This window comes from Bufo bufo, chromosome 4 (assembly GCF_905171765.1).
Source record: "Bufo bufo chromosome 4, aBufBuf1.1, whole genome shotgun sequence".
NCBI classification, from domain to species: Eukaryota; Metazoa; Chordata; class Amphibia; order Anura; family Bufonidae; genus Bufo; species Bufo bufo.
Window position 1 is genome coordinate 190,330,052 of NC_053392.1, and position 23,733 is coordinate 190,353,784.

The 23,733-nt window shown below is 43.6% G+C and overlaps 1 protein-coding gene across 1 annotated transcript in view; it reads right to left on the minus strand.

The window, feature by feature from the left end:
• SI (sucrase-isomaltase) overlaps window positions 1–21,342 on the minus strand; it is a 359,277-nt gene extending 337,935 nt beyond the window's left edge. Inside the window, exon 1 of the mRNA XM_040428175.1 lies at window positions 21,259–21,342. The gene's annotated coding sequence lies outside the window, so the exon portion shown is untranslated. The remainder of the gene's footprint in view (window positions 1–21,258) is intronic.
• Window positions 21,343–23,733: the final 2,391 nt, after the last annotated feature.

The window sequence follows — 23,733 nt, forward strand, 5'->3', positions numbered from 1 at the left end:
AAGAAAAAGTCAAGGTCAGGGCAGGCAGAGGTCATTCAATCTGGTTATCAGTCCAAAGTTTAGGGAAGGGAGCACAGGATCAACTCAAAAGACAAGTAGAGGTCAGGTAAGGCCGCTGATGGTCAAATTTAGCAAACAGGCAGAGGTTGAGCACCGAAAGTCAGAATGGAATAAAGTAAACCACGCAGGGACTAGCATGCTAAAATACCTAATGCTCAGACAGCCTACCACATGGGAAGGTGCTTTAAGTACTCTAGGGAGGGTAACCATAGGATGGACAAATTATAGTGTACGCAGGCTGGCATTTTAAAAGCTGGAGAAAGTGTGTGCTACTCACAGACAGGCACTGCAGGCAAGAGAAGTGGAATATAGCCAGCACTACACTGGCAACTGTGCCCTCAGAAAAGGAACAGAGAGATGCTGACTAGTGATGGACGAACATCGGCCAGCACGATTCGTGAACTCGTGTTCACGATCAAATGTTCCCGAACCGCGCGTTCGCGGCTGGCCCCATTCACTTTAATGTCAGGCAAATCTGAAAAACCTTCAGGTCATATTTGCAGCCAGCAAAAACTTACTAGAAGTACACAAATAGTCCCACAACATGGAGTGTGATATACCAGAGGGGAATAATTTGCAAAAATTCCCACAAAAAATATGTATTTTAATCAGGGGCCATTTTTATGTGTCTTAAAGGGAAATTCTCAAAAATGTGCCATGCTGGAGCCTGGAAATTTTTTATTTCCTATCGGTTTGATGTATACATGTGCAGCACTCCATGTTTTTGTATCCTGCAGAGTCCATAAAAAAAATGCATACGTTAAAGTAATCTTTTTTTCTACCATGGAACTGTATGGTGAACGGACGCCATTGTACGGCATCAGTCTGAGGCATCTGCTGACGCATACATTTTTAGTATGCATTAAATGGATTACAAAAATAGGATGTGAACCCAGTCCTAGTGTCAGAATAAGCACCAGTACACAGCGGAGCAGCGTGGCGGAGAGGGGAGGACGCCATGTACTGACAGAGCGCTACCTGGTCCTGGTGGTCAGGGATGAGGACTGTGTTTCCCAAGGATCATTTTCTACTGGGAAATACAGGACACAGTATAATACAATAGAATCTATATAATATAAAGATATTAGCCCTACCCCCAAATAATAATACAATTAGGTGGTCATTTATTATATAGAAATACATCTATGTTAGGAGTATTTCTGACACAGATTGTGGCGCAAAGGTCCTTAGCATCACAATCTGCATATTTTTCCCGCTCATTCCAGGTCTAAAAACGGATGGCATGGGCAGGGAAAGGGATACAGTTATGGCCATCCAGTTATTGGATACCACCGCCATACATTGACCGGATAACACCTCTGTACAGTGACCAGATAACACCGCCATACTGTAACCGGATAAAAGAATATAAGAGGGCACAGTACAGGGAATGACTAGGGGCACTGCACAGGGTGTGGTAAGAGGGCCCAATGTAGGGTATATGGGGGCACAGTACGGGGTGAGGGGCACAGTACAAGGCGGGGGTCACAGACACATGACCCTGTGATATTAGAAGGTCCTTATGGTGAATGCGGTTCATACACCACCATAATAAGAGGCAGAGGAGTGAGACAAGGGTGTGATTATGTGACTAGAGATAAAAAAATGTAATTAGGCGGTCACAGGATAAGGGCTCATGCACAAAAGCATATTTTCTTTCCGTGTCTGTTCAGTTTTTTTTGCGGACAGTATGAGGAACCATTAATTTCAATGGGTCCGCAAAAAAAAAAACGGAAGGTACTTTGTGTGCATTCAGTTTCCTTATGTCCGTATTTCCGTTCCGCAAAAAAAAGAAAGTCCTATTATTCCGCATTATGGAAAATGATAGTACTGTTCTATTTGGGGCCAGCTGTTCCGTTCCGCAAAATACGGAATGCACATAGACATTATCTATATTTTTTGCGGATCAGTATTTGCGGACCGCATAATACATACGGTCGTGTGCATGGGCCCAAAATATGTAACTGTCGGCCAGTACAGGCCCCAAAAATTAGGCAATAGGCATTCACCTGACAGAAAAGAACTTTGGATTCTGTGGCTGTAGGTACATAAGGCGGTCACAGGATAAAAATGTAACTGTTGCCCAATATAGGCCCAAATAATTTGGCAATAGGCATTTACCTGACAGCAAAGAACTTTGGATTCCGTGGCTGGAGGTACATTAGGTGGTCACAGGATAAATATGTAACTGTCGGCCAATATAGGCCCATAAAATTAGGCAATAGGCATTCACCTGACAGCAAAGAACTTTGGAATCTGTGGCTGTAGGTACATTAGGCGGTCACAGGATAAATATGTAACTGTCGGCCAGTACAGGCCCCAAAAATTGGGCAATAGGCATTCACCTGACAGCAAAGAACTTTGGATTCTGTGGCTGGAGGTACATTAGGTGGTCACAGGATAAATATGTAACCCTCGGCCAGTACAGGGCCCAAAAATTAGGCATTCACCTGACATAAAAGGCCTTTTATTCCGCTGTATATACATAAGGCAAGGACCATTCTTTGTTCTGGGTGGTGGCAGATAGGTGTGGGCTGGCATGAGGAAATTCAATTACACGTGGTCATCACAGGTGTTAAATAACTCTGAGATCCATCCCTAATTCATTTTTAAAAATGCGAAGTAGTCCACACTGTCATGAGCTAGGCGAGTTCGCTTAACGGTCACGATCCCCCCTGCTGCAGTGAACGTCCTTTCTCAACGAGGGGCAAGCCAAGAGATTCATGGCAAATAGTTCCAGCTCTGGCCACAGGTCAAGCCTGCACACCCAGTAGTCAAGGGGTTCCTTGCTTCTCAGAGGGTCCACATCGGCCGTTAACCCGATGTAGTCGGACACCTGTCGGTCTGGGCGTTCCCTGAGGCTGGTTTTGGAGGGCGGCTGTCGATAGGTTGGCTGCAAGAATGATCTCAAATACCCTCTTTTTGCAGGCACGGTAGGATTGGTACCCGCACTGTTTAGCTGTGGGTGGAAATTCCTCTGCCAGTGCCCGCAACAGCAGAATGCAGTATCTCTCGCAGCAAGGCCTGGAAATGCTGCATTCTGACAGCCCTCTGTGATGCTGGTAACATGTCCGCCATTTTGTGTTTGTACCAGGGGTCTAATTATGTTGCCACCCAGTACAGGTCCTTGACCGTTATGCTTTTTATACGGGGGTCCATCTTCAAACACTGGAGCATGAAGGCGCCCATTTGCACCCTTCTTATCCTCTGTATCTGCCAGGGATCCCCGAAGACTTTAAAGCCTCCTTTTCTTGCTCCTCCTCCTCCTCCCCCCAGCAACCATCCTCCTCTGACTACTCTTCATACTCCTGCTGACCTGTTTTAGATAGAGTAGCCCCACCTGGGAATTCCTTCAGCATTGCGACTTCCTCATCTTCCTGCTCCTGCTCCTCGTAAGTTATGATGTCACTGAAGGCGCCCTTGTTGCGACTGACCAGTTTGGTGATCTCATCAAATGGCCACAGAAGTCTGCATGCATTGCGCATGATCAGCCACTGGCACGGTGAAAAGAAACCAAGCTCTCCAGAACCTGTCCTGCCACAGAGTTCGTACAGGTAGTCGTTAACAGCACGTTTCTGCTGGAGCAGCCTATCAAGCATATACAAGTTGGAGTTCCAGCGCATCGGGCAGTCACAAATCAGATGTCTGACGGGCAAGTGAAGCCCCCGCTGAACGTCAGCAAGGTGAGCCATGGCTGTGTAAGATCTTCTAAAATGGCTAGAGATTTTCCTAGCTTGCCGCAAGATGTCCTGGACCCCGGGGTATTTGGCAATGAATCACTGCATGACTAAGTTCAGGATATGTGCCATGAACGGCACATGTGTCATTTTTCCCTGTTTCAGCACGCTCAGCAGATTGGCACCGTTGTCGCACACCACTTTACCAACTATCAAATTGAGCGGGATTAGCCACTGATTGGCCTGTGACCGCAGAGCTGAAAGCAGTGCAGGACCGGTGTGGCTCTTGGCTTCCAGGCAAATAGCCGCAGCACAACATAGCAACGTCTCACCTGGCAAGTCAAATAGGTTCTGGGGAGCTTGGGGGGTGCATCGGAAGAGGCGGTAGCAGTGGAAAAGGAGGAGTTAGCCGAGGAGGAGATGGAGGATGGAGTAGGAGAAGGAGAAGAAGAGGCAGGCCTGCATGCAATCCGTGGCGGTAACACCAAATACACAAAGGTGAAACAGGTTACATGCTTGACGGCCTTCAGATGGTTCACAAAGTGGGCAGTAAAAGTTATGTACCTTCCCTGCCCGTGTTTGCTAGACCACGTGTTTGTGGTCAGATGTATCTTGGCACAGACATTGTATGCCAGAGATATATTAACTTGCCACTTAACATGGCCATATAGTTCAGGGATGCCCTTATGGGATAAATATTTCCTTCCGTGGACCTTCCATTGCAGCGTGCCAATGGCCACAAATTTTCTAAAGGCCTCCGAGTCCACCAATTTATATGGCAGTAGTTGGCGGGCTAGCAGTTCCGACAAGCCAGCAGTCAGCCGTTGGGCAAGAGGATTATCCGGCGTCATATATACACTCGAATATTTATGCAGCGGAAGCATGCCTTGTGCCAGATGAATACAACGGCAGCACGGTGGAAGGTGGAGTGGAGGACAAATGGGAGGAGAGAGGAGAAGGAGAAGAGGCAGGACGTGGAGCACCGGGAGTGTGGCTTTGTGAGTTCTGACGGCATTGCTTCCACTGAGCTGGGTGATGGGAGGCCAGGAGCCTTCTTAAGGCGGTCGTCCCTATGTGAGTGTTGGTCTTACCACGACTTATGCGTTGACAGCACAGGCAACACTTTTGTCAGCAGCTGACACGTTAAAAAAAGCCCACACTGCGGAGCCTTGTACCGGCGTCCTGGGAGCGCAAGATGTGACCATGCATGGTGGATGGCTCGCTCCAGACACATTTGCAGTCTGCTTTTTGCCTCCTGTTCACTGCTAGTTCTGCCTGCTTCTCCTCCTTCTCCTACCTATCTGTTGCTCCATCTCTCCCTCTGATCTCCCCTCCTCTTCCTCTCTTGTGGGCACCCATGTGACGTTCATCGACACGTCATCATTGTCACCTTCACTACCACTGACATTAGAGATCTCGGAGTAGGCAGCAACAGCGGGGACCACCCGCCTTGGGCTGATCTGGGTACTGTCTTCAGACCACTGGCTGGCGGCTGTTGCTACCTCCTCTTCCTCATCCGATGCCAAGAATGGCTGCGCATCGGTAAGGTTTGGGAATTGATGGGAAAATAATTTCTCTGACTCGAGTGGAGGGGCTATGGTGGTGGTGGTGTATTTGGGTGTGCACACAGCAGAGAGTGAGGAAGGTGCAGATACAGAGGATAAGAAGGGTGCAGAAGCGGAAGGCTGAGTGAGGCACTCTACCAACTCTGATGCGTCCTTTGACGTAATCGCAAGCACCTTCTCCAACTTCCCACTTTGGCTCCGGTCTGGTGCACCTGCCCGACCCCTACCACCCCTGCGGAATGGCCTGCCTCTTCCTCTGCCTGTCATTTTCAAAATGACCCTGTGACAAAGTCCCTATAGAAGAGCAGTATTTGTGGAAGCAGGCATATAGAACCCCTTAATCAGTTTTTTTGGGGGGGCAACTGGTATATCACACTAGTGATGAGCGGCATAGACAATATTCAAATTTGCCATATTTCGCTAATTTTTGGCCAAATATTCGCCATAAATTTGCAAATTTGAGAATTTGTGATCTCCAGTTATTATTTACTTGATTGCGAAATCAGAAATGTATTATATTTGCGATAAAAATTTACGATTAGAATACTTGCAATCAACACTAAGGGGTAGTCAACTTTCCAATTGGTTGCTAGGGATGTTGCCAAGTGCGGATATTCACGAGTATAATTCGCCATTCGAATATTCGCGCTCAACACTATATCACACCAGTTTCAATGAGCTATTCCAATGGCGTTTGTCCCTTTGTATAGCTGCAATATCTCAGAAGAACCGCACACAATTGCTGCACTATACAAATACACTATATAGAAATTATATTATAGGTATATCACACCCCTTCCTCAATCAGATTTTTTGGGGGGCAACTGGTATATCACACCAGTTGCAATTAGTCGTTCCAATGTCGTTTGTCTCTCTGTATACATGTAGCTACATTATCTCAGCAGAACCGCACACACATGCTTCACTATACAAATGCACTATATAGAAATTATATTCTAGGTATATTGCACCCCTGCCTCATTCAGATTTTTTTGGGGGCAACTGGTATATCACACCAGATGCAATTAGTTGTTCCAATGACGTTTGTCCCTCTGTATAGCTGCAGTATCTCAGCAGAACCGCACACAAATGCAGCACAATACAAATGCACTGTATCAAAATTATATTATAGGTATATCACACCCCTGCCTCAATCAGATAATTTGGAGGCAACTGTTATATCACACCAGTTGCAATTAGTTGTCCCAATGTCGTTTGTCCCTCTATATAGCTACAGTATCTCAGCAGAGCCGCACACAAATGGTGCACTATACAAATGCTCTATATAGAAATTATATTATAGGTATATCGCATCCCTGCGTCAATCAGATTTTTTGGGGGGCAACTGGTACATCACACCAGTTGCAATTAGTTGTCCCAATGGCGTTTGTCCCTCTGTATAGCTGCAGTATCTCAGCAGAAACGCACACAAATGCAGCACAATACAAATGCACTACATATAAATTATATTATAGGTATATCATACCCCTGCCTCAATCAGATTTTTTGGGGGGCAACTGGTATATCACACCAGATGCAATTAGTTGTTCCCATGTTGTTTGTCCCTGTGTATAGCTACGGTATCTCAGCAGAACCGCACACAAATGCTGCACTATACAAATGCACTAAATAGAAATTAAATTCTAGGTATTTCACACCCCTGCCTCAATAAAAAAAAATTAGGGGCAACTGGTATTGCACACCAATAGCGTTTGACCCTCTGTATAGCTGCAGTATCGCAGCACAACCTGCGCTAAATTGCTAAAACTTGTTAGAGACCCAAAAGTCCTTTTAAGGACTATAGTTGTATCTGGCAGCAATATATATTTTTAGCGCAACCTGCGCTAAATAGCTTCCAATTGTTTGGCCGCTGCAGACAGCGACATTATCCGCGCTACATCTCCTGTTTAACACGTGCGCAGCCGAAAAATATCTGTGACATCCAGTGTACTTTTTCCATAGGCGGTGTCCGCTGCGGACAGTTACATTACCTGCGCTACATCTCCTGTATAACGTTTGCGTATCTCAAAATATCAGTGACATTCAGTCCAATTTTTTTGCTGCTGATAGCAGTGACATTACCTGCGCTACATCTCCAGTATAATGTTAGCGCATCCGAAACATCAGTGACATTTATTGTAATTTTTTTCACCGCTGGTGATAGAGACATTATCTGCGCTACATCCCCTGTGTAACGTGTGCGGAGCCTTAAAATATCTGTGACATCCAGTGTACTTTTTCTGTAGACGGTGTCCGCTGCGGACAGTTACATTACCTGCGCTACATCTGCTGTATAACATTTGCGTATCCAAAATATCAGTAACATTCAGTCAAATTTTTTTGCTGGTGGTGGCATCGACATTACCTGCACTACATCTCCTGTCTAACATTTGCCCATCCTAAATATCAGTGACATTAATTCAGTGTTCAGTGTAATTTTTTATTAGCCGCTGGTGACATCGACATAACTTGTGCTACACCTCCAGTATAACGTGTGTGCATCCTAAATATCAGTGACATTCATTCAGTGCAATTTTTTATTAGGCGGCGGTGACAGCGACATTATTTGCGCTATACCTCCTGTTTAACGTGTGCGCATCCTTAATATTAGTGACATACATTCAGTGTAATTTTTTATTAGGCGGTGGTGACAGCGACATTACTTGCGCTATACCTCCTGTTTAACGTGTGAGCATCCTAAATATCAGTGACATTCTGTGTACTATATTTGTGCATACACTTTACAAAACCTGCGTTCTGTATGTGTGACATACTTGCAAGCATTTATACCATTTAATATGCGCAAGGCGAAAGGTATGTGGAAGTGGCCGTGCTGTTGATGGTGCACGCAGAGGCTGTGGCCCTGGGCGCGATTAAACTGTGCCTGCTGCCAGAGGACAAGAAACACACTCATCCACGATACCTAGCTTCATGTTCCAGTTTGCAGGGTGGCGCAGGACATCACTCTCGAAGTCAGACCAGTGCGACCAGGTGGTCGGTTGAATTGCAGCAGATAACACCGCACAACAATGATTTTGCTACTGAGAGAAAAACATGTGATTTATACTAAAATGAGCGTTCTGATTCCAAATATGAACTCGGAATTTGCCTGACACATCTAGATTTTAAGTTATACATGCAAAGCCTATTCAGTTATAATATTAATGCATTATATTTGAAATAATCCAATGGACATGTCCAGACCTGTCCGGACGCACTCAGGCTGATGTCAGAAGTAAGTATATAAGGCAAGCTGGACAGATTTTGATAAAGTGATCTGTTATAGTGCTATTGTAGTGTCCCACTAGGTAAATGTGGGCACTACACAAGGGTCAATTGGGCCAAGTTGTTCTCCACCTCCTGTGGGACAGTGGCAGTGTATTTCACAGTACATTTTAATGCATTTTAATATGTATTTATGTGTATTTTCCTGTGACATGTGTAGCAGGCCTATTAGGGTGTAGTTCAGCATCCTAGGCACTAGAGGGAGCTAGGGAACCCCTAGTATATATATTCAGACCCTGACAGGGAGGAGCAGTCTAGAGTCTGTGGAGTGTAGAGTCAAAGGCCAGAAGACACTTTAGCCAGAGTGGGGCTGAAGTGCAGGCTCTGACATGCAACTAGACAGACCAGGTTTCTAGTTGACACCAGGAGGCTAGTAAGTGTGAAGATCAGCCTGCCTGAAGATATGGAGCCAGAGTTAGCTCAGAAGATTTGTCACCAGGGGAAGAGTTACCTCCTGAGAAGCCAAGTTCCCACAAGCAGAGCAGAGCCAGTATACCAGCTAGACAAGTAAGCTGAGGGGCAGAAGGAGATATACTTAAAGCAAGGATATATAATAGAGGAGGTTTTCTACCAAGGATAAAGCCAGCATTAGGGCATCCGGGCCTTGGGATAAAGACCGACAGGAGTTCTGAGGAACAGTGTACAGTATTTCTGAGGAGAAGGTACAACCTGATCTGTGAGTGTGTTTAACCCTCTGCGTATCTTGCAAAGAACAGTGTTGCCTGCCATTTATGTAAAAGCCTGCTTGTGATATGATCCTGCTATATGGAACTGAACTTACAAAAGACTGTACAAAGTTAACCGTTTTCCAGTAAAGAAAGTTTGGTTCACCACAACAACGTGTTCCTCACTTATTACTCCTACCACTATCAACCGGTGCGCCACCGTTACAGGCACTGGCATCACGAACCTTAAAGGGACCTTGCCCTAGGCACATTAAACACCTGCAACACACAGGGCACCTCAGCTACCATCAGGCCTGGTCCCTATATACAGAGAGTGCCCCAGAGGACTTCTGTGCCAGCCTCTCCATCATTGCTGTACGCCTGCCCAGGGTCACCCTAGAAACTGTGAGTAACCCATAGCAACCCTTGTTTGCCTAAGGAACCGTGACCTCACATCGCAATACCCTGCAGGGCTGCATACTGCACTATCAGTTTTGAAACTTAATATGGATAAACGCAAATGTAGCAGACAATTTCTGCTACATACGTGGCAAATACACTACTTATGATCAGCGCAAGAATCTGACAAAGCGAGTGCGTCTTGCTTACAAGTATTACTTTGACTGTAAATTTGGAGATCAAGATAAAAGCTGGGCACCTCATGTTTGTTGCACTGTGTGTTACTCTGGGCTAAAACAGTGGTTGAACAGTAAAAGGAAAGGAATGGCTTTTGCAGTGCCTATAGTTTGGCGTGAGCAGAAAAATCACCATTCAGACTGTTACTTTTGCATGACTAAAATCGGCGGATATTCAAAGAGAAATTAGTCACAAATTGTGTATCCTGACTGTGAGTCTGCTCTTAAACTAGTACCACACGATGTAGAGAATCCAATGCCTGCCCCTCCCACAGCAGGAACGGCAATTGAAACAGACGGTTCTGATCCTGATGAAGAAGAAGATGTTGATTGTCACAATGTATTTCCTGATCCAGGACAACTGGAGGGTCAGCCGCACTTGCTGAGCCAATCAGATTTAGATGATCTGGTAAGAGATCTGTCATTATCTAAAGAAAAGTCAGAACTGCTAGCTTCTAGACTTCAGGAATTGAATTTGCTACAATGAGGCACAACAACTTCACACTTTTATCATTGACACACCAAGTTAGTTGCATATTATGCAATGGAAAGTGATGTCTGTTTCTGTACTGATGTAAATGGTCTTATGATGGAGTTAGATGGCACACATGTTCCGGATGAATGAAGGCTATTCATAGACTCTAGAAAAACTAGTTTGAAAGCTGTCTTGTTGCACAATGGTAACGAAAAACCATCTGTTCCATTGGCTCATGCGGTTGGAATGAAAGAGACCCATGCTTCTATGGAGTTAATTTAGAAAATGATCAAATACTCAGAACATAAATGAAAAATTTGTACTGACTATTGATAGACGAACATCGGCCTGGACAATTCGCAAATGTGCGTTCGCGATCAAATGTTCACAAACCGCAAGTTCGCGGTGGACCCCATTCACTTTAATGGCAGGCGAACCTGAAAAAACTTCAGGTCATATTTGCAGCCAGCAAACACTTACTAGAAGTACACAAATAGTCCCACAACATGGACAGTGATATACCAGAGGGGGATCATTGGCAAAAATTCCTACAAAAAATATGTATTTTAATCAGGGGCCATTTTTATATGTCTTAAAGGGAAACTCTGAAAAATGTGCCCTGCTGGAGCCTAGAGATTTTTTATTTCCTATCGGTTTGATGTATACATGTGCAGCACTCCACGTTTTTGTATCCTGCAGAGTCCATTAAAAAATGCATTCGTTAGCATATTTTTTTTTTCTACCATGAAACTGTATGGTGTACGGCATCAGTCTGAGGCATCTGTTAACGCATGCATTTTTGGTATGCATTAAATGGATGGCAAAAATAGGATGTGAACCCAGCCCTAGTGTCAGAATAAGCACCAGTACACAGCGGAGCAGCGTGGCGGAGAGGGGGGCCGCCATGTACTGACAGAGAGCTACCTGGCCCTGGTGGTCAGGGATGAGGACTGTGTTTCCCAAGGATCATTTTCTACTGGGAAATACAGGGCACAGTGTAATACAATAGAATCTATATAATATAAAGATATTAGCCCTACCCCCAAATAATAATACAATTAGGTGGTCATTTATTATATAGAAATACGACTATGTTAGGTGTATTTCTGACACAGATTGTGGCGCAAAGCACCGCAATCTGTATATTTTTCCCGCTCATGACAGGTCTAAAAAAGAATGGCGTGGGCAGGGAAAGGGATACAGTTCTGGCCATCCGGTTATTGAATATCAACGCCATACATTGACCGGATAACACCTCTGTACAGTGACAGGATAACACCGCCATACCATGACCAGATAAAAGGGTATAAGAGGGCACAGTACAAGGAATGACTAGGGGCACTACACAGGGTGTGGTAAAATGGCACAATGCGGGGTATAAGGGGGCATAGTACAAGGTGGGGGCACAGTCACATGACCCTGTGACATTAAATGGTCCTTATGGTGAAGGCGATTCATACGCCACCATAATGAGAGGCAGAGGAGTGAGACAGGGGTGTTATTATGTGGCTAGAGCCCCCCCCACCCCTGGGAATTCATTCAGCATAACGACTTCCTCATCTTCCAGCTCCTGATCCTCCACGGCTTGATCAATGACACAACGCAATGCACGCTCCATAAAGAAGGTGAAAGATACGATGTCACTGATGGCGCCCTGGCTGCAACTGACCAGTTTGGTGATCTCATCAGTCTGCATACATTTTGGAAGATGGTGAAGGAGTACGTAGCAGACCGTGTCAGCATCCTCAGTGATCCCTCTGTGCCTTTCAAATATTGAGTGTTCAAGCTGGACACGTGGCATGAACTGGCGCTCTATGCCTTGGAGGTGCTGGCCTGCCATGCCGCCAGAGTTTTGTCAGAGCGTGTATTTAGTGCTACTGGGGGCATAATAACTGATAAGCGCATCCGCGTGTCAACTGAAAATGCTGACCTGTTGACTCTTATAAAAATGAACAAGGCCTGGATTGCCTATGACTTCTCTACTCCACCAGAGGACAGCAGATGAACATAAAGGCACTCTAAATGTGTCATTTATGGTGTATTGAATACACTTCATTCCCATGCACCCCTTCTACCACAAAAAAGGTATATGGTTCTATCTCCCTTTTGTCGTCGTCCTCCTCCATCATATCAACATGCTTATTAGGCTGCTCTCGCTCCTAATGTTTTAGAGGGTCACCAGCATGCCCTCACCCACAATGTTTTTGAGGGTCACCATCAGGCCCTCAACCATAATGTTTTAGAGGGTCAGCTCAGCAGTAGACCCTCACCCCTAAATTTTTACATGGTCAGCCCAGCAGCAGGCCCTTGCACACAATTTTTTTTAGATGGTTAGCTCGGCAGCAGGCCCATCACGGTCACCAGCAGGCCATCAATCATAATTTTTCAAGGCTGTGTATGATGCCTCCCTTTATGTGCATAGGCTTTATGAGTGTAGGAGTCCCACTACCTGAACAATTGTACCACAATGTGAATGAGGCCCTCCTTAAGTGATATACAGGTTGTATCAAAGTGCCTCTTCCTTGTAATTTTTGGCAGCACTTGCACTTTATATACAAGTAAATATACAGGAAAGAATGCTTCCTAACAATTTTTCATTAAAATAAAAATAAACAATTTTCCTAAAAATAAAAATAAACAATTTTTCATAAAAATAAAAATAAACAATTGAAAAAAAAAAAACATTGATGTTATCTTCGGTTTTGTGCGTATTATTGTCAGTCTGTAAAAGTGGCGTGCTACTCGGACAACATCGTTCCCAGCAGCGACCTGGGAGTCCAAGATACATCCAGACATCCTCCACATGCTGTTCCCGAACCATTTCAGTGGTGTTTCCATCAATTTCTGACCTTTTCCTATAAAACAGACCCCCTCCCCTCTTCAGAGCAGTGTGTGCCTGGTTTAATGCTGGGGTTCTCCCATTGTCTTCCATTGTGCTCGGGTGCTCAGTAGAGCACCCGAGCATCCCGAGGTGTTCTACTCGAGCACCCGAGCACTTTGGTGCTCGACTAACACTACCAATTATGGCAAGACCTACCCCCTTCCTCCCAGAGCCACATGATTCATCAATTTCTTCCTTCCTTTCATTTTCCCTGCCAACCCTTTTTGCCTTTTTGACATTTTTTGGGCAGATTAATTTTTGTGAAATGCATAATGAATCCGATTAGTTCACTATCAATTCATTGATCTTTCTATTTTTAGAAATATGTTTCTTAAGTCATATTCCAATGAAAATAAGTTATGAAGTGGAAATGTTTTGTCATCCGCACGTAATAGTTTCTCAGTTGCCAAACTAGTATTTCTGCAATTATGCATCCAGAAAATTAATATACTAAGTAAACTTAAAAGCTCGGCTAATGCAAACAAACGGACTGATTACAATACTTTCAGTTGCCTTTTAATAATGTAATACAGTCTTGGCTAAATTAACATTGAGTGTATCACATCAGTAATAAGGTTTTCTACGAAACAACTGAAAAGTGAACAAACACAATATTATACATTCCTGTCTTTTTTATGCATGTTTTTTAAATCCATTTCAAGTACTTACAGCAACATTATGTCCTTTTCCACTGTAATACTTTCAGGAGTTGTCTTATGAAAGACACCCCTTTCAATATAAGAGACATCAAATTAAATGTCCCTGTTCAGAAATCACTACAGGAGATATGCACATATGACCATACGGTCAGCCATAACCAGAGTTATTGACTGTTAGTTTGAGGCCCCCAACAATGAACCACTAGTTGTAGGGCACAGGGGCAGACACAGACAGCAGAGGGGCCCTGTGGAAAGAATGTGACCCCCCCAATGCCAAATTCTGTGCCTAACCTAGCCCCTCCTAACATTACAAAGAGCAATACAAAACATACAGCGTAAGGCTACTTTCACCCCTGCTGCACTGCGATCTGGCCACCTGATCCAGCAGAGAATGCAAGGAATAGGCTGGACACAAGCTGCAGCATACAGTGGTTTGTGTCCTACCAATTCTTGCCATTTTTGCCAGATTGTGGCCAGATCTCTGATGGACCCCATTATAGTTAATGGTGCCCATGGGCATTTCGTCTACATCCAGGAGAGCCGGTTCGGGTGAATTTCTAACACAGATATGAAAGTAGCCTAACACAGCACCACATACCTCTTACATCCAATGATGTCTTCTTTGATGTGAATGTTCTCTTTCCTTATATTCTCCATTCAGACCAGACCACCATGGTGATTTATTTCATCCATCTCTCATCTCTGCAGAGTTTTACAAACAGACATCTTAGCTTCCTACTTTTCTATCATCCTCCCCACCTTCTCTACATCCTATCAAGCACCAGAATACTCAGCTTGCTGTGCTCCCCAATACAATACTGCAGAAACAGATAAACCCCTGAAAATAATACTACCACACAGATAGTGGATCATTAATAATTATTGGCATACAGTGCTCTAAAAAATAACTGCAACCAGCAAATAGTGTCCATGACACTAATAATGTAAACAAAATGCCCACTTAAAAAAATACCTCTTCTTAGTGCCCCCAGTAAAGCCAATATCTCCATAGTGCCCTCATAATGTGTGCCAATTCCCCTACTGTGTGCCTGTACAAATAAAACCCTTTCTTAGTGCCTCTAGTTTAGAGAATGTCCGTATAATTTGGGCCAATATAAAATACTCCAATATAGTAGTAGATACCCCCATAGTGCTCCCCCCATTCCCATAGTGCCCCCAAAATGTGTTCCAGTATGAAATGTCCCTATAGTGATGATCCCCACCCCATGATGCACATATAGCGTGGCAGTATAAAATGCTCCTATACAATGCCCCTGTCACAAGGGTGTCAAGAGCCACATCTGACTCAGTTATACCCGGGGTCAGGAAGTTGCAGCGGGTGGCTGCGTGCTCTATGTCTAAAGATCGCGCTGTTTCTTAATGGTAGCTTTCTGTGTTTGCCTTGCAATCCTTTTTGTCTCACTCAGGGATCCGTAGCTTCTTCTTCTCCTCAGCTGTTTCTTGTCCATCACTCCCAACCTCCTTATATTCTCCCTCCCACTTCTCTGGTTGCCAGATATAGAGCTTCCTGTCTGGACTTCTATACTGACCCACTGGAGCTGTGTAGCTGTGATTCCTGTTGGTTGTTCCAGAGCGTTACCCTCCGGATCCCTGTTGGGCTTTTGTTGTCCGCTGTTGTCGCCCACCTGGGATTATATGTTTTGTCTGTATTGTCTGTCCTCTCCTTGGTGTTTTCCTTTAGTGTTAGTGGTGAGGACTAGTGATCCCACCGCCCCGTTCACTACATAGGGCTCATCTTAGGGAAAGCCAGGGTTTAGGCACGTGATCGGCGTACGGGTGAGAAACCCGTCTAGGGACGTCAGGGCAGTCAGGTGCCAGCCTCAAGGTGAGTTAGGGGTCACCACCTTTCGGTCTCCCTTGGACAGGGCCTTCCCTTTGCGTCACGTATGTGATCGGCACGCCGGTCGTGATAGCCCCCCAGTAGAATCCCCCACTTCTCTATAGTGCCCCCATAATATGTGCCAGCATAAAATGCCCTTATGTAATGCTCCACCAGTAGATGCCCCCATACTGCACCTATACCCCAATTCTCCATAGTGACCCATAATGTGTGCCACTATAAAATGCCCCTATATAATGCTCACCCAGTAGATGCCCCCATAGTGCTGCTCTCTCACACTTCTCCATAGTGCCGCCCATAATGTTTGCCTGTATAGTGTCAATATATAATGCCCCCAGTAGATGCCTTCATAGTGCTCCTCTTCCCCATTTCTCCATAGTGCCCCCATAGTTTGTGCAAGTTTATGATGCCAATATATAATTCCCCCCAGTAGATGCCCCATAGTGCTTCTCTCCCCCACTTCTCCATAATGCCCCCATAATGTGTGCCAGTATAAAATACCCCTATAAAATGCTCCTCCAATATGTGTGTCAGTATATAAGGCCTCCAGCAGATGCCCCCATAGTGCTCTTCTCCCCCCTTCCCCATACGGGATAACAGCATAGTGTAAATGATTAAAACACATATACTTACCTCCATGTTGCTTTCAGTTCAGTGCTGTACACTGCCCGGCTCAGACAGCGCAATTACATCATTGCACCACCTGCACCATACTTAGATAGGCTACAGGCACTAGGCCACAGGTCTATAAGAGGAACGGGGAAGGGAAAAGCCTCTGCCCTGCCCCACGGCAGCAATCATCTGTATAGCTGTCCTTAGGATGGCGATACAGTTGAATATAGAGAGATGAGTGCTTCCACAATGGAAGCACTCTTTTACCTTGGCCCTGAAGTTGCAGTTTGGAATGGGCTCCCCTCCCATGCTGGGCACCAGTGCAGCCGAACCAGCTGAACAGGCGCTATGTCTGCCCCTGGTAGGGTATATGAAAGGGAAGACAGCGCAACATTTTTAATCCTTTAATTTTTTTTTACTTAACTACACATTACTTGAGTGTAAGGGAAGTATGGAGCTAGCTCATGAGCTGAACCCTCTCCATGTGTGGTTGGTGCCATCTTCATAATACATCTCAGACCATCTATGGCAAAATTGTGAGGTTTTGATCGGTTGCAATAGCAGCCTGAGGCCCTGTGAAGGCTAACAGATCTGCCATAGAATTTGCCTGTGGCAGGGCTTAATAGAAAGTTTGGAAAAGTCCCATAGACTGCATTGATATATTTATGTAGTCTTTTTATAAGCAATCCAAGGATCACATGCTCAAGTCCACTAAGAGGAGTAAACATTAAAATAAAATATAAAAAAATTTGTGTGTAAAATAATACAAAATTATAAAAATTCAAATCAACCTCTTTCCTCAGTTTTACTTTGAAATAGACAATAAAGTCTGAAGAGAGTAAGGGATGGCACTCCAAGGAAAATATTCAGATGCAAGTTTATTATAGATTCAGCGTCATAGTATAAATTATCACATGAAAGAAAATGGCCAATTTGCCATTTTTGAGGCAATCTTCTTTGAGATAAGGACAACAGACTTATATGTGTCTCACATGTTCTTCAAGAAAAGACTGTTCACAATGTTTCCTGACCAAAAAAAACCTCAGGCCTCCTGTCAGACCTAGTAACATGCTGACAGACCTGGTATACACCACTCATGTCATGGAAAGGCCTGTCAGACTCCCAGAACAGTTGAAAGTCTTTCCTGTGCTGCTGAAATATCCATCTTTGGTGGTTCCTAACCTTTTTTTGTACCAGGGACCGGTTTCATGAAGGCCAAGTTTTGCAAGGACCAGAGAGAGAGGGGGGGGGGGGGGTTAGCGGCGGCAGGAGAGGATATTGGGGGGGGGATGGGATCGAGTAAATCACACACATAACAAAACACAATTAATAATCCCATTTAGGTCCCCACTCAGTGACTTATAGGTGATGTCTCCTCAGGCTGGAGTCGTTCTCTTCCCTTTTTTTCTCATCCCTACACAGATGACTTCTCCGGACCTCAACTTGTTTCTGCATAATTGAACCTATTTAGCATTAATGCCTCTTTTTTATGCTCCCAGTAGTGCCCTCTTCTTATATGACGCCCCAGAGTAGCGGTTTCTTTACATATAATGCTCCCAGTAGTACCCTCTTTGCATAAAAGTGTCCCCCAGTTGTGGCCTTTTTAAATACTGTTCCCCTTAAAAATATAGATGGGTGAGGCATAAGGAAATCTGGGTGGGGCATTTTGGAGCCTGTGCTATTCAAGCTACAGTATTTGTTATTCATCTCTTTAGAATCTCCTTGTTGTCCCTTCTCAAAAGTAGGCAAGCATGACATACACTTTTCAATTGTTTAATTGACCACATTATGAGCCATGTTTTTAATCAGTAATTCAACAAAAATTCAACTGGAAAACCTGCTCTCACTGAAGAGGTCACATCCTCACAATGGCCTATATAACATATGTCTGGTGGGCTCCAGCTCCTGGTATCTCCATTAATCAGTTGAATAAAGGAGTTGTGGTGGTCCAAAGAGTGCCACATCCCCTTTATTGTTTTCCAAATAGGCACAGCGCCATGCATTAAGTTGTGGCTGGTCTTAGTACAGCAACTCAGGGGGGATCAGTTACATTGAGTTAAAGGGATTGTCCAACTAAATATATTTTACAGTTTTCTAACCAGCACCTGGATCTAAATACTTATGTATGTGGCTCAGTGGTTAGCACTGGTGCCTTGCAGCCCTGGTGCCCTCGGTTTGAATCCCACCAAGGACAACCTCTGCATGAGGTTGGATGTTCTCCCAGTGTTTACGTGGGTTTCCTCCGGGTAGTCCGGTTTCCTCCCACACTCCAAAGACATACTGATAGGGGACTCAAATTGCGAGCCCCATTTGGGGACAGTGTGATGCCAATGTCTGTAAAGCGCTGCGGAATATATTAGCGCTAAATAAGTGAATAAAATAAATAAATATTTGCATGGAATTAAACATTTAGTATAGCCACTGAGTTACTCAGTATCTGTATAGCGCCACCTTTTTTTCTTATATTTTTGTCCTGCTCACTGAGATGGACGCACATGCACAGTTTCATCCTCCAACTGCTTCCTGAGCTGTGATAGGGAGACAGCTTCAGAACAATGGGCACATCTCCTGAGCTTGCCAGTATTATATAAATCTAGCAGAGCAATGAATGAGGAGATCTCTGGATCCATGTGAGGTACAAGGCAGGTTAGAAAGAAATTGTCATGTACTACGGTATATGAATGATGTCTTTTACATAATGTCGGTAGCACATCTCTCTGTTTAATCGAGAAGTTGTGACCAAACCAGCAATGAATTTCAGGCCTATGTGAAAGATGCGTTCAGCCAACAAACAAGGTGATCTATCTATCTATCTATCTATCTATCTATCTATCTATCTATCTATCTATCTATCCATTATACATGTCAGGAGATCTACTCAGAAGATAACACATATGTTGGTATTAATGTTCTTTTTATTTAGAGGATATTTTAATTGGTTATTTCTAGGTGTGAGCAAATGCCGGGTTTGGACGAACTTCAGGTCAAAGTTCGGGTTCGGGACTTGAACTTTATCCGAACTTAACCCCATTGTAGTGAATAAGGACCTGAACTTCACTTTATTATTTTTGGTTTTAACGTGTTCATATCAGAAAATAATAGCATTCTTAAAACAGAATGCAAAACAATATGGTCTTTTAGAGGTTAAAAAAAAAAAAACTCACCTCATCCACTTGATCACGCTGCAGCAACTTCTTCTATCTTCACTGAACAGGACCCGCCAAAGGGCCTGCCATGTGTGCAATGACTTCATCACGTGGGATAGCGCAAGTCCTTTGGCAGGTCTTGTTCAGTGAAGATAGAAGATGCTGCTGCAGCGCGATCAAGAGGATGAGGTGAGTTGCTTTTTGGGTTTTTTAACCCTTAAATGGCCATATTTTTTTGCATTCTGTCTTAAGATTGCTATTATTTTCCGATATAACCATATTATAACAGAAAATAATAAGATCAACCGAACACCAAACTCGAAACCCAGACTTCCGGGCACCTGAACTCGCAAAGTTTGGTACAAACCCGAACTTTGCAGTTTGGGTTCGCTCATCCCTAGTTATTTTTACTATATGTAGGCTTGCAAGAATTTGAATTCACTGGATTCTGTTAAAGGGGTTTTCTGAGATTTTCATTCTGGATAGGTCATCAGTATCTGATCTGTGGGGGTCTGACACCTGGGACCCCCACCATGTAGCTGTTTGAGCACTGCTGCCATCTCTATGCTTTCCCTAGGCCAGTGACTATACAGTCTTTGGTCACATGGCCTAGGAGCAGCTGAGCCCCATAGAAGTGAATGAGGCTGATCTGCGATACCAAGCACGTCACTACAACAGACATGTCTGGAGAGGGGACAGGTCTTCATTAACTCTTTAACTCTTTTGGTAATCAATGGTATTGTTATACAGGGTAGAGGGTAGGGACTGCAGAAGAATTTCTATTCTAAAACTAACATGTAAGATGCTATAAAAACGTAACTCCATTCAGCTAGTTTTACAAGGTTACAGAAGTCATAATTAGAGCCATCTAACACTTATTGGTGACAGCAAAATACCATCTATCAATTAATTTAATTTCAGGGCCATGGGATTACCCCATACTTTTCTCCTGCCAATATTTAAACATTGGTGCCTTGAGAAAAGCATGTGAATTATATTACCTGATCATCTGCATTTACTTACTGAGTTTATTGCTTTAATGAATTTTGTGGGATGAGGTACCCTGTTTGCTTGCACAGCTTACATAGCAGGTTTACAACATCCTATCTCAGTACGGTGACCTCTTTATGTGTGTTCTTCTACTGTTACCATGGTAATATATTACCCTATTCCATCATAGGGATACATCAAATCTAGCATTGCTGTCAATCAGCCAGAAGCCAATCCTCCTCATGTTAGGGAGAAACCCCCTTCTAGACTCTCCGAAGAATAAGCCCCTGGATCACCAACCCATCTCAGCAACACCGTGCACATAGCTTGTACTGCAAACTGGAGAAAAGCATCCAGACCATTTTTCAAAATCTTTCTACAAATTACCCAGAAAGCACTTCTATGCCGCTGCTTTATTAATATTTCTTGCTCCTTAAAAAAATTAACTGATTGTGAATAAACACCTTTGTAAAGAATATTAATGGGAATAGAAAATGAATTATGGCAAGTAACACGTTGATGCCTCCTAGATACATGGTTAATGAAACTTCTAGAAAGGTTTCACGTTACAAGCTTAATTTTAATAGATGCTGTTGATTAGCTCCTAGAGATGTAAGAAATACAAAAAATTGCTTAACTTTACCTAGACTATGCATGTTCCTACGGGGGAAGGTGCTATGTGCCAAAAGTAAAGCAGACAAAAGAGGTGTAATTCAGAGATTTAGAGATTCTCAGTCAGGTACTCACTGGTTTGTTACAGCAAGAAATTCAGTTGCAACTTCGCAGTCAGCACATCTGCAAGAGTGATTATTTTACGAGGCAGGGAATCACGCCAGCAAAAGTCAAAGGAAGTGATGTAAGCATCCAAACACACGTTCGCTATACAGCAATCACAGACATTGTGATTAACAAATCGTTCTTCCTGGGAAAAGCTTATAAGTAAAATCATATTGAAACAGGGGCAAGAAAAAAAATAAAAATTTAATTCCCCTGTTTATTCATAAAGAGTTTAGTCTAAAAGAAAAAACACATGCAAAATAAATCAATAAAATGCTCTGCTTTCAATGGACAGGAAGCAAAAACAGATGTTATCTTTCAGATTTCCCCTTACAATATTCCTTTACGGCATACACAGCTGGTTTCTATGCAAAAAATCAGGGCTGACATTAGTATTTTACAGCCGCCTTTATCACTCGGGGACAATTCACTTAACTGTGTAGATCTGTTACTGACAGACTGATTTTAATGCTTCCTCCATTCCATTATGTATAACAAGGACTCGAGCATGTGCATGGTTATCGCCAACAGACTTAAGTTTATTTCTCTTTCAAAGGCTTCTCTGGGGATGACCTGTCACTTTAATACTAAGGGACTCGAAGGCTTTCATGGGTGGCTTTTGTAATTAGCTTTGTACCTGTACCACTCATACTTTTAGTTACATAGTTATTACAATTGAAAAATGACATAAATCAATCAAGTTCAAACAAGGCATAGGTGGGAATGTGAATTTTACAAAAAGGGAGTAAGACCCAGACTTCTACACGTTTTTGTAAGCATTAATGTCATTTACTTTTAACAATTCATCCAAGGATAGTTGAAGACTAGTGTCAAAGGTCCAGGAGGATGTTCTGGAACTGACCTGCCGGACATCTGCGCACTCCAGCATAGCCGGATGGTAGGTACAGTACAGACCAAAAGTTTGGACACACCTTCTCATTCAAAGAGTTTTCTTTATTTTCATGACTATGAAAATTGTAGATTCACACTGAAGGCATCAAAACTATGAATTAACACATGTGGAATTATATACATAACAAACAAGTGTGAAACAACTGAAAATATGTCATATTCTAGGTTCTTCAAAGTAGCCACCTTTTGCTTTGATTACTGCTTTGCACACTCTTGGCATTCTCTTGATGAGCTTCAAGAGGTAGTCCCCTGAAATGGTTTTCACTTCACAGGTGTGCCCTGTCAGGTTTAATAAGTGGGATTTCTTGCCTTATAAATGGGGTTGGGACCATCAGTTGCGTTGAGGAGAAGTCAGGTGGATACACAGTTGATAGTCCTACTGAATAGACTGTTAGAATTTGTATTATGGCAAGAAATAAGCAGCTAAGTAAAGAAAAACGAGTGGCCATCATTACTTTAAGAAACTAAGGTCAGTCAGTCAGCTGAAAAATTGGGAAAACTTTGAAAGCAAGGGCTATTTGACCATGAAGGAGAGTGATGGGGTGCTGCGCCAGATGACCTGGCCTCCACAGTCACCAGACCTGAACCCAATCAAGATGGTTTGGGGTGAGCTGGACCGCAGAGTGAAGGCAAAAGGGCCAACAAGTGCTAAGCATCTCTGGGAACTCCTTCAAGACTGTTGGAAGACCATTTCAGGGGACTACCTCTTGAAGCTCATCAAGAGAATGCCAAGAGTGTGCAAAGCAGTAATCAAAGCAAAAGGTGGCTACTTTGAAGAACCTAGAATATGACATATTTTCAGTTGTTTCACACTTGTTTGATATGTATATAATTCCACATGTGTTAATTCATAGTTTTGATGCCTTCATAGTCATGAAAATAAAGAAAACTCTTTGAATGAGAAGGTGTGTCCAAACTTTTGGTCTGTACTGTATGTAAGGCTCCGTCTGGCCCCATTCACAATCAGCCAGAAGAAATCCACTGCACGCAGCAATATTCTTCCGGCCGATTCTCTGCATATTTGCCAAAGTGCGGCTGGATCTCCACTAGTCCCCATTTCAGTGAATTACAATGAATGGGGCCGTACGGAGCCTTACGAACTTCCAGCAATGCCAGAGTGTGCTGAGGTCCAGCTTGATCTCTGATGTTAGTCTGCAACTAGCCTAAACCCTTTATAAAAAATGCCCAATGTCCCTGCTGTGACCACGTCCTGAGGAAGTCTATTCCACAGATTCACAGTTCTTACAGTAAAGAAGCTTTGACGCTTCTGAACATTGAACTTTTTCTTCTCCAGTCGGAAGCATTGCCCCATTGTCTTTTGAGGGCATTTTACACTGAACAGATTTTCACTATATTTTTTGTATGGTCCATGTATATATTTGTATAGCTTAATCATGTCCCCCCTTAGATGTCTCTTCTCAAGTATAAAGAAATGTAATTATATTAATCTTTCTTCATAACTAAGACCCTCCATGCCCCTTATCAGTTTAGTTGCTCTTCTTTGCACTTTTTCCTGCTCCAGGGAATCCTTTC